Source organism: Aquarana catesbeiana, linkage group LG07, assembly GCF_042186555.1.
Source record: "Aquarana catesbeiana isolate 2022-GZ linkage group LG07, ASM4218655v1, whole genome shotgun sequence".
Taxonomy (NCBI): Eukaryota; Metazoa; Chordata; class Amphibia; order Anura; family Ranidae; genus Aquarana; species Aquarana catesbeiana.
In genome coordinates, this window is record NC_133330.1 from 74,350,880 (window position 1) to 74,363,497 (window position 12,618).

Below are 12,618 nucleotides of genomic sequence, written 5' to 3' on the forward strand. Positions count from 1 at the left end.
AGGACCATAAAAAAGTATCTTCCTTCCAAGAAATGCCATTGAACAGGCTCATCCATACAGCATCTTATAACACAGTATTATTAATTTGGGAGATGGGAGTAATCAAATGACTTTTACACTCTTGGTTTGGATTTATCACCATAATCAGTCAAAACAAACAACTGAATTATATCAAATAAAATACAGCTATTCTGGTAGGATGAGGTGTCATATTTTAGTAAATAACGTCACAAAACACGTGTATAAAAGATCCCTCAATAAATTCAGTACAAAATGAGTTTTAAAAAATTAAGCAATTGATCAAAAGTGAGATGTTTTGCACGATGTGTTAATAAAATATTGTACATTTTGGGCAGAAGTAGGTATCCGACAAAAAAAGAGTCAGATGTTCTGCAGGAATAGGTGAGAATAGATGCTGAACAAAGAGCAATACTCTGCAGATCTATGCATATGAATATGTTAATTCGGAGGAAAAAGGAAAATATTCCAATCTTGAGGTTTTTGGATAGAAAGGAAAATATAAAAGACACTATACGGACATGATTATGTTTCCCAATATTTACATTTTATCCCGTTTTCCTTTTGTCGGGTTTAAGATGTAATTGATCAGCCATTGTTGTATATGCAATTACTTTAGAGTTTACGGTTTTGTTTTTGCAACCATTGAATTGCAAATCATACACGTGCATAATTTTAAGATCAACACACATTTTATTTAATTAAAACGAAAAAAAAAAGTATAGGATTGAATTGCTTTTTAATTAGGCACTAACAAGATAATAGAAACGAGAATCGTCAGATTTCAGAATCCAGCTGATCACCTGTACAGGTCATCTGAATTGGGCATTTTTTAGATCTATGATCAATGCACGATCAGAGCCTCCAATTATCAAATAGACAATCAAAAACTAAAATCCGCATTCTGAATGTGTGCTCTGCTCTCCAAGCGTTCAATCAGCTACAGTAATGTTCTGATTTCTTGTAGAAACGTCTGAAGCCAGCACAGGTTCATTAGACAGGCGATGTTTTAGTAAATCTACCCATCTGGGTACCCGATAAAAATATTTTTGGGTGCTAACTGTATTTGAAATATCCACACTTTGATATGAAGGGACTGTTGTATTTGATTTAGATTTTTTAAAATCTCCCCTATATATTTAATTTATAGAATGAATATATATATAAGATTGCCGCATGTATTGCACTGCAGACTGGCGATGATGAAAATGCAATACATGTATCAGTCCTGGTTATGATAATACAGTGGAAGTGATTGAAGCTGTTGGGGAATGACTTAGCAAAATGAATGTTCATTTAGCTTACAATTTAGGGCGAACCTAAGTCTTTGCAAAAATAAATAGATTTTTACTTACACTTGATTGAAATATTTAACTTCACCTTATTTACTAAGCTATAAGTGAGCATTCACTTTACAAGGTGATAACTCTCTTTTGTAAATGAAGCCTAGTGGCTATGAAGCAATGGTGTGGGAGTTAAAAGGTACCTTTAACAACAGTATTTGAAGATGGTTTTGGTATACAGCGTAACACACAGCATTCAGAGGTTGGTAGTAGTACATAACACAAACTTCAGAGATAAGAGGTTAGAAACTCAGAGTCAGAGGTCAATAGTATGTAACGCAGAGTGCAGGGGTTAATGTAACACAAATTTCATAGGTAAGCAGTGCAGAGGTCAGGAGTAAGTATTGCAGAATTCAGAGGTCTATAGTATGTAACACAGAGTACAGAGGTCAGGGGTAAGTATTGCAGAATTCAGAGGTCTATAGTATGTAACACAGAGTGCAGAGGTCAGGAGTAAGTATTGCAGAATTCAGAGGTCTATAGTATGTAACACAGAGTACAGAGGTCAGGGGTAAGTAAAATAGAGTGTAGAGATCAGTAGTGTGTAATTTATAGTTCAGAGGTCATGGAGTGAGTAATGCAGAGTGCAGAGGTCAGCAGAGTCAGAGACCAGTAGTATGTCATGTAGAGTGCAGGGGTTAGTAGTGTGTACCATAGAATTCAGAGGTAAGTAGTATGTAATGCATGGTACAGAGGTCAGAAGTGCATAACACAAAGTGCAGAGTATCTAATACATATCCCCCCATCACCAAACATACCCCCTTTCAGTAAAAGCATCCGCCTCTCTAAGCAAAAAACGCCCAAAGCACAAATCCCCACATTCCTCTCAAATGCATTGGCATCTGATAGTGAGCAAAGTTGTGATGTGTCAAAGCTGAGGAGGAGCCTAGACCTTTCCTCAGCTCTGTAATCCCCATTGCCACTCTGATCTGAGGTCTGTGAATCTGTGGACAGGATCAGAAATTGGCAACTGCCATGATGGGGGTGTGATCTGCCCTTCACATGGCTGAAAATGACAGGGAGGTTGCAGATGACCTGTTGCTGGCCCCAAATCTATAGCAAAGTCTCATATTATATTATGATAGTAATAATATATAGCTATCCTTTTTAGCAGCACAAAACAGTAGTGTATGTGACAGGTTTGCTACTGATGGGGTCCAGTTATTCTTAAAGTAGATCTATAAACTTCTCTTCTTCTTCCTCATATTTGCTCATTTTGGTCTGTTAAAGTAGAACTACAAATTTAAAATAGTGACAGTCTTCATTGGAAGAAATGCTTAGAGATCCAAATCAAATTTGCCTTTGAAAACCTTTTGGTTTATTTGCTTGATAAGTGAAAAAAATACCTGTTGATCGTGTGAGAAATTCAGAGCTGTCCTGTGTCTTGTGCACTCCTCCTGTGTTATGTCAAGGAGAATAGGTGTATTTCCTAATTCTTATCTTATTACTACAGAACAATTAGACCCCCTTCACACTGGGGCCGCAGGTGCGTTGGCTCTAAAGTGCTGCTCGTTTTAATGAATGGGAGGCGGTTTTCAGGCACGTAGCAGAGGCTATTTCCAGGGCTAAAGCACCTGAAAACGCACCAGTGTGAAAGAGGTCTTAGTGTCCATGTGGTAGTGATAGTTGGAGGGTTTGAAGTGGTTATAAACCATTACATGTACCCAGTGAAGTGACTGGCCTCAGGTGATACACAGAAATGAAACAAATCCTCCTGTTTATCTGCAGTCTGCTCTTCTCTACATCCATTCAAAGTCCAGAATTTATAAAGCTTATGGCAGAAAATGGAAAATGGACGGCCTCATTCCAAAATAATGCCTTTATTAAATAAAGCTTAATCCATACATCAAACAGAGACACAGGTCCAGATGATAGGTGATGCATTTTGCACCATTAATGGCATGGTACGAAACGCGTCAGTCATCACCTGGACCTGTGTCTCTGATTGATGTATGGATTTAGCTTTATTTAATAAAGGTATTATTTTGGAGTGCAGCCATCCATTTTCCATTTTCTGCCATTTGACTTTGCTGAGCCGGCACCCTTCATCTCCTATACACTAGGATGGTGTGAACACAAGCGATACCACCTGGAGCGGTAATTACCTTGATTAGGAATTTATAAAGCTTGTCTGAGCTGTCAGAAAAAAGGTGACAAAGAGGTGAAATTACACACTACAGATCTCAGTGAGCAGAGCTCTGACAGCTGATTGGAGGGAAGGGATACCCCCCCTTCACATAGCACACAGGAACAGAGCTGAGGCTGTCAATCGGCTGGAACTCCTACCCCTGTCACCTTTTTCTCTCTTGGTGTCAGGAAAACGTGTCAGAAAAGATTCATGCTGATAGCAGAGGAATAAGGAAGCAAAAATGACACTTAGGGGTTGATTTACTAAAGGCAAATCCACTTTGCACTACAAGTGCACTGAAAGTGCACTTTGAAGTGCAGTCGCTGTAGATCTGAGCGGAAGATCTGAAATGAGGGGAAGCTCTGCTGATTTTATCATCCAATCATGTGCAAGCTAAAATGCTGTTTTTTATTTTCCTCTCAGATCCTCTCAGATCTCCCCTCAGATCTACAGCGACTGCACTTGCAGTGCACTTGTAGTGCAAAGTGGATTTGCCTTTAGTAAATAAACCTCCCAGTGTTCTTGAATGAGAGAAATACACGCAATAATGGGAAATGCTTTGCTCATATTTCATGTCTGAGGTTTACAACCACTTTCAGTTGTTTCACAAAAGAAAACTGGGCAAAGCTGCACTTTTCAGTCATCAAAACACAGAGTGGGGTGAATTCAATAAATCTGCTGTGCCACTTTACTGGCAATAATTGCTCTTGTTAATATGTTGCACCTAATCCAGAAAACATCTACGGCAGCTTTGGTTCTGCCAGCGACTTGTGTGTCAAATTCAGTTGTAATCTCTTCCACATCAACTTTGTGGTGCAACACCCGCGCCAAATTCAGTTCTTGATGGGTAATCTGTTTGCGCCAGTCTTTATGAATTCCAGGGGATGTGTTGTCAGCCCACAACAAGAACATTGCAACATAAGCACTGCTGCTAATGCTCATACTCCTAATGTTATAAATAAGTAGTGTTCACATCGCTGTGCTATTTTACAGCACAATTTGGAAAATATGACCTGTCTGATTTTCTTTTCCTTTCTACAGCCTTGTAAGGTCTATAGAAGTCTATGGCAAAACATTAAAAAGTATCATATGTGTGTTTTGAAGCATTGCCAGCCTTATCAAGCTGACTGCTGACTAGTAATGCCCCATTTAAAAATGCACTTAAAATGCAGAAACATGCGCTTTAATGCATCATGTGATTACATGCTACAATGCACATTGTCCATCATAAATAAAATGATGCTAAATTGCAGAGGCATAGGTGTTAATGGACCCAAAGTTGGAGCCTGGAAATTACACAGAGCTTCCTGAAAAGAAAGAACTGCTCCAGGTCGGTCCGCTGATCCACCCTTGCTGACACACTAAGGCCTCATGCAAACTGGAAAATTATAAAAACGCTAATAAACGCTAAAAGACGCTATTGCAAAAACATTGAAAAAATTTGAATAACTCACTACAAAGCTACTGACGTTTTTATAACATTATTTTAACGTCCAGTGTGCATGAGGCCTAAAGCAGAAACATAGTGGTCAGCCGCACACGTAAAACCACCTTTAGGCCTCATGCACACTGGACGTTTTTTTGACGTTTTTACAGCAGCTGTTTTTGGCTGTAGACATTTTTTTCTACAGTCATTAAACTCTCCATCATGTTATCCTATGTGTCCATGCACACATAGGCTGTTATCAGCAGTTTTGGGCAGTGGCGTTTTTGAGCAGTAAAAAAACCCCAAAACTAGTGGGTTCTGAGAGATGTTTTTCAGCTGTAAAAATTCTCTAACCCTGATAAACGCTGAGAAATGTCGATAAACGCTCAAAAACATCGCTCACCAGCATTTTTTAACGTTTTTGATCCATTGAAAAAAAACATATTTTTTTTTCTTAAAACAAAAATGCTAAAACGCTAAAAACACTAATAAATGCTAAAAGACGCTATTGCAAAAACGTTGAAAAAAGTTGAAAAACTCACTGCAAAGCTACTGACGTTTTTATAATGTTATTTTAACGTCCAGTGTGCATGAGGCCTTATTGTTTATACTGATTAAAAATCACATCTCCCCAATTCAGCAGGAAAAGGCAGCAGCAAACAGCTAACGCATTTCACTCTTGATAAGTGCTTAAAGGGGTTGTAAAAGCTTGTGTTTTTTCACCTTAATGCATCCTATGCATTAAGGTGAAAAAACACCTGTCAGTGACCAGCCAACCCCCCCCCCCCGTTTTACTTACCTGACCCCTCGAACTTGTCTCACAGGGATGCGCCATCTCTCTGTCTGGGGTTCGCGGCTGTTGATTGGATAGATTGATAGCAGCGCAGCCATTGGCTCCCGCTGCTGTCATTTAAATCCAATGACGTGGCTGCCGGTGGGCAGGGCCGAGTCCTGCATTCGGCGTCTATGGACGCCGAATGCTGAACTCGGGAGTGCGCCCGCAAGTTAACCCCCCCGTGAGAGCAGTTCTCCTGGGGGGTTATCTGAAGCGGGGAGGAGCCTAGAGAGCTGCCGAGGGACCCCAGAAGACCAGGTTCGGGGCCACTCTGTGCAAAAATAAGCTGCACAGTGGAGGTAAGAATGACATGTTTGTTATTTAAAAAAAAAAAAATGTAACTTTAGTGTCACTTTAACCTCCCTGGCGGTATGATTATTTCTGATTTTAGGTGCTGAAAGCGGTACAATTATTTTGCACAGAAATTTGGCGTTTTATATTGTAGGCCTGTAATTCTTAGGAATAGTTCACTTGAATCTGTCCAAACAAGAGTCTAGTAGACATCCCGGGTATGATAAAGTTTGAAAAACGAAATAAAAAATTATAATATAATAAATAACTATAAATAATTATAACAAATAATAATATAATAATAATAAAAATTATTCAATAATGTAATCAAATCAAAAACACTGAAATTTGCTCAGTTGCAGAATTTTAGCTTTTGTTACTTTTAGTGTTTGATGACGGATCTCCTCACAAATCACTATCGCTCAATTCTGCGAGTGATTCTAATTTATTATCGCTTTTTTCTAGCTGGTCTAAAACCACTTTTGATGTAAAGAGACAGTTTTGGTTGCTATGGACAATCTCCAGTTTCCTGGCAGAAAGAACAGTTTTATATATATAAAACTGCATGCAGGACACTGGGCAGACCACTAGGGACAAAGGGGATGTGTAGTTATTTGATACAGTACTGTAATCTGTAAGATTACAGTATGCTGTATCTATACTGTGTGTTTCACTTTTGAATTTACCGCCGAACTCCGTCCCCGTGCGTCGCAACGCTCGCAGGGAACGGAGCTCGGCACTGTGAATCGAGCGAGACACAGCGGCTCGCCGATCACAGCGGGGAGACATCGCAGGAACCAGGGGACAAGGTAAGTATGCTCTTCCTGGATCCTGCGATGCAAGCCCGAGTCTGGCTCGGGGTTACCGCTTTTGGTATGAAAAATCCAACCCGAGCCAGACTCGGGAATACCGCCAGGGGGGTTAATTACAGCTGACATAGCAAATCACGAAACGCGTTAGTTGTTTGCTTCTGCTTTTTCCCTGCTGAATTGTGGAGATGTGATTTTAATCAGTATGAACAATAAAGGTGATTTTAGATGTGCAGCTGACCACTTTTTTTCTGCTTTAATACACAGAGCTTCCTCTTTTCACTCCCAGCAGGTTAATAGAGTGGTGGTGAGGGGGGGGGGGTTAAGGGAGGTAAGTATTGTAAGTGCTACTGGAGTGGTAAGCATTAACCTGAATCATATTAATTTTAATCACCCAGAACCAGATTCAGTAAGCTTTTGTTTAAGGTTCTGTGCGGGACTGTAGCCTCTTGTCATCTGACTATACAGTCTCACATTATTATTACAGAAATGATACAGACTTCATACTCTCACTTTTTGCACATCACTGATACACAACAACACATTTTGCCCTTCAAAATGATATAATGTGACTGGCTACTTACTATTTACATTACAACCTGTAATGCCTTCGTTTCCATAAACAATCCCCCATTGATAAATTATTACACTGGCTTCAATACAATCATTTCTAATGAGACGTTCATTCATTTTATTTTTTTTTTCTATAGGGCATCTCAGTTATCTTTCCGCAGCTTCACGAAAGCTTAGAAAAAAAAAAAGGAATTCCTAGGAGCAGACTGGGAATGACTGAGATATCGCAGAACTCTTTGATAAAATGTGTTTTAACAGAGCATCAAGTTGATGTGTTAGTAAATGTAGTGGTGATCTTGTCATTGCCAAGAGTCATGAACGCTGGTAGTTTCCTGTGCATGCTGGGAATATGCAAAGCATGCTGGGAGCTTCCAAGGCCTTTCTATGAAGACGTTTGCAATGATGGACCAGTCATGGCCAAGCATCTGTTTTCCAGATGTCATCCTGGCATTTCAGTGGAGCAAGAGTCTGTGTGTGCGACTTGGTCCATTAATATCTGTAGAAAGAGAGAGTTGTGTGTTTATAAATTCAGCTTTCATAAACTTCCTGTAGAAATTCTGATTGGTTCTGTATGGTGCTTAAATATAGCTATGAAATCTGAATGCAAGTTAATCTGCGAGCTGAATCAATTTTAAAAATGAAGGAAGATTTAAAGGAAAAATTTCTCTCCGTATTATTTTACTATTTTTTAAGCTAATACATTTTAAAACTAATGCTTTAAATCAGTGTTTTCTGCGGTGTATACAAACTTTGTTTTTTAAAATAAACATATAATACATGATAAAGGATTCCAAGAGCATAATGGGATAGTAAAAGCACAGCACATGAATTTCCCTTTTAGGCCGGAATGCCTAAAAGGGAAATTCATGTGCTGTGCTTTCACTATCATTGAAATTTTGGATGGGCCAGTCCAGTAGGAATGAGTCACTCATTCACTGGTGTGTGTAGATTTCAGTTTGAGCTATTGAGCTTTATAAAAAAAAAACAGGCTTTTACAATAGCAAAAACGAAAAACATTAAAGTGTATCTAAAACCAAAACTTTTTTTAAAGTTTTGGATAGTGTGGTGAGGGATTGGAAACTCTGTCAGGTTTTTGCTGCAGTCTGTGTCCCTATTGGAGATATTCACCCTCTCTATTTGTCCTGTAAAGTGTAAACCCTCTTCACCAGAACTGAAACAAAGGAAAATCCAAACTTTTTAACGTGCGGTCTCCCTAGCGGGCTACAGTCATCGGCTTCTCCACATACCAACTCGGACACTCTGAAACCTATTTTCTGGAAGGTTTTTCTGCAGGTCCACCACTGGCACCTTGTGCTTTTCACAGATGAGAGCAGGTTCATCCTGAGCACATGTGACAGACATGAAGGGTCTGGAGAAGCCATGGAGAACGTTATGCTGCCTGTAACATTGTTCAGCATGACCGGTATGGTGGTGGGTCAGTGATGGTCTGGGAAAGCATATCCATGGAGGCATGCACAGACCTTTACAGGCTAGACAATGGCACCCTGACTGCCATTAGGTATCGGTGTAAAATCCTTGGACCCATTGTCAGACCCTGTGCTGGTACAGTGCAGTGGGTCCTGGGTTCCTCATGGTGCATGACAATGCATGGCCTCATGTGGCGAGAGTATGCAGCCGGTTTCCTGAGGATGAAGGAATTGATACCATTGAATGGCCCCAACACTGGCTTGACCTAAATCCAATAGAACACCTCTGGGACATTATGTTTTATCCATCCAACGCCTCCAGATAGCACCTCAGTCTGTTCAGGAGCTCAGTGATGCCCTGGTCCAGATCTGGGAGGAAATACCCCAGGACACAATCCGTCATCTCATTAGGAGCATGCCCCTATGTTGTCAGGCATGCATACAAGCACATGGGGTTCATACAAACTACTGAGTACCATTTTGAGTTGCTGCAATGAAATTTCAGCAAAATGGACTAGCCTGCTGCATCATTTTTTCTCGTTGATTTTTGGGGTGTCTTTGAATTGAGCCCTCTGTAGGTTGATAGCTTTCATTTCAATCAAACAACGTGGCATCCTTTAGTTTCTAACACATTACCCAGTCCATATTGGTATAGATAACCAGCATGATATTTTTCCCCATAGAGATCTGATATCTTTTAAATTGTTCCTTTAATTGTTTTGAGCACTGTATATTCTTCTATACATATGTTTTTGTTTATCTTTTTATCTTCTGAACAGCCCTAAGGAAGGGGGAGTCTTTTGTCCTCCGAAAGGCGTTTGCTTTATCTTATCATCTGTACTCTCAATAAAACATTTTTATATTTACTTCTACTGTACACCAGGCGCTCCTTTACACCCACTCACATAAGGAAGCAACTATCAGGCCGCACCTCGAGCTAGTAGCCCAGGCCCCCAACAGGGCCCACCAGCCTCCCAAAAAAGTCGGCACTAATCTTTGAAAGGAAACCCTTCCTATCTGCCCCTTTGACCTCCTATCTACAAACAGTAACTGATTGAGTCAGTCCAACACGATCTCTACCCACAAAAAACAAAGTTTGTAGCCTCCCTGACGGGTAATCCCGAATGAGGCTCGGGGTTAAATTTCAGTACCATTAGCGGTAACCCAGAGGCACACTGGGGATTACATTGCAGGATCCTGGTGCGGCATTACTTACCTTGTCCCCAGGATCCTGCGATGTCCCCCGCAGTGTCCGTGGGCTCTGTCTTCTCCGAAGCCTCTCCGTGCCAGGCTCCGTTCCCTGCGAGCGGCGCAACGCACGGGGGCGGAGCCTGGCGGCAAATTAAAAAAATGTAAAAATCATAACACATACAGTACTGTAATCTTACAGATTACAGTACTGTATGAAATTATTTCACATCCCTTTTGTCCCCAGTGCTTTGGCCCATGCCCTGCATGCAGTTTTATATGATATATACTGTTCTTTCTGCCTGGAAATTGGAGATTGTCCATAGCAACCAAAAAGTGTCCCTTTATGTCAAAAGTGGCTTTAGATCAGCTAGAAAACAGCGATAGTAAATTAGAACACTTGCAGAATTGAGCGACAGTGAATCGTAGGGAAAAAATAATTTTATTATATTATTATTTTTTTTAATTATTTATATTTATTTATTATATTATAATTTATGTTTTTGTGTTTCAAACTTCATCATACCCGGGATATCTACTAGACTCTTGTTTGGACAGATTTAAGTGTGTTATTGTTAAGAATTACAGGCCTACAATATAAAACGCCAAATTTCCATGCAAAATAATTGTACTGCTTTCAGCACCTAAAATCCGAAATAATCATACCGCCAGGGAGGTTAAAAGGAAGTAATCCCATGACAACTGTCAAAGAGGGGGTTTTCCCCACTTTGCAGAGTTTTTATCTTGCTCCCTGTTGTGTCATTGGGAGAGTAAGTGAGGACCACACCGCTATGATGCATTTTACCTGTCCATGGGATTAGTCTATGAATAAGTCCATGGGCAGGTGAAATGCATTAGAGGGGCATGGCTTCCAGGAGGAGGCAAGCTGAAGCCATTTCTTCATAGACTTTACCTGGGCTGTATATCAGTGTGTGGCTTTTCACACCCTCCACAAGGAAAAATGCTTGTTACAAGTTCTGATCTTGGAGTGTGTCCTCAGATCTAGGAAAGAACATAAGATTATACTCTATAAGATATAAAATAACTGTCAGCATTCGGACATTTCCAGGTAAAAGGACCACTACTACATAAAAATAAAACTGTATGATGATAACACTATTCGATTTGAACACAATATGCTATATATTAAATTCTTTTATATTCAACATTCCTTTATTTATTTAATTCTTTAATCATAATCACATGCATACATGCCAAGATATCCACCAAAAGCTACAGTGACAAAGGTTGGGACAAACTGCAAGGCTATGTTCACACCTGCCCATTCTCTGATCCTGCTGCCTCCTGAACATATATATAAAGATAAATCGTGATAAATAAATAGATAAAAAGGGTTTTGTTATATATATAATTTGTAAAGATTGAGAAGATATAAAACAACAGTAGCAAAATGTATAAACTTAAAGTGATACCAAACACACACTGTTTCATTTAGACTGTCCCTAATATTTCTGTAAATCAATGTTGGCTCTATAATTATTTTGATTAGAAAAAAACATCTAAGTACCTTCTTTCCTAATAAAAATACAACTGTCACATGACCCAGCTATTTCCCAGCCTGTCTGCAGGGAAACTTAAAGCGGAGCTCCACCCAAAAGGGGAAGCTCCACTTGTTCGCATCCACTGTCACATTTGGCACTTTTTGGGACGGAGGGGGGATCGGGTACCTGGTTTTGACAGGTACCCGCTCCCACTTCTGGGTAAGATCGCTGCAGCGATCTCTGAGTATTTCTGGCCCCTCTTCCTTCCCCCTGCTGCCTTTCTGGGACCCATACAGGTCCCAGAAGATGGCGGGACCATTCAGAAAGCACAGCAGGACTCACGCATGCACAGTAGGCGCCACTGCCGGTTTCCCTTAGTGAAGATGCCAGCGCCTGAACTTAAAGCCAGTTGACAAATTAGCTTGGGGTGCTGACATCGCTGAATCCCTGGACAGGGACAGTGTCCTTATATTAAAAGCCAGAAGCTACAGTATTTGTAGCTGGTGACTTTTATTTATTTTTTTTGCCCAGAATGGAGCTCCTCTTTAAGCAGGAGGAGCTTCTAGTCTTCTGCTGCTGGTCACATGTTCAAAATAAAAAAAAATAGCCTTTGGAATACAGAATAAAACCTACACAATTAATATCAATAAACTGTTTTAAATTGGCATACAAATATATAATTGAAATCAAATTTAATTTCTCTTTTGGCAATAACATGGTGTGCACAGATTTCTGCCAGTCACAGGCTGTATCACACCCCTCCAGCCTGTGTCTTAGAATAAGAGGGAGATGAAGCCACCATTAATTTACATTAATATCCCACCTTCATTGTGTTTAGCTGGTTTGTGGGCATGGAAGAGGAGGGAGAGAGTGGGCTGTCATTTACCACTGTGAATACACCCACATGTGTGATTCTATAGTCACACGGGCTGCTCAAATGTGATTGGAGGAAATGCTCAGCATAGAAACTCACTGAAAACGGAGCATGTGCAGAGCTGTCAATGCTGCTCTGCAAAATCCCTAACTGCATTGGGGAATGATAGTGATAGAGAACAGCAGGATCAACCAGTTTTTTGTT

At 40.2% G+C, this 12,618-nt stretch overlaps 1 long non-coding RNA gene across 1 annotated transcript in view; it reads right to left on the reverse strand.

The window, feature by feature from the left end:
- Positions 1-7,374: 7,374 nt before the first annotated feature.
- LOC141102430 (uncharacterized) overlaps positions 7,375-12,618 on the reverse strand; it is an 80,937-nt gene continuing 75,693 nt past the window's right edge. Inside the window, exons 2-3 of the long non-coding RNA XR_012235104.1 lie at positions 10,952-11,040; positions 7,375-7,919 (exon numbers count right to left, since the gene is read on the reverse strand). This is a non-coding gene — a long non-coding RNA (uncharacterized lncRNA). The remainder of the gene's footprint in view (positions 7,920-10,951; positions 11,041-12,618) is intronic.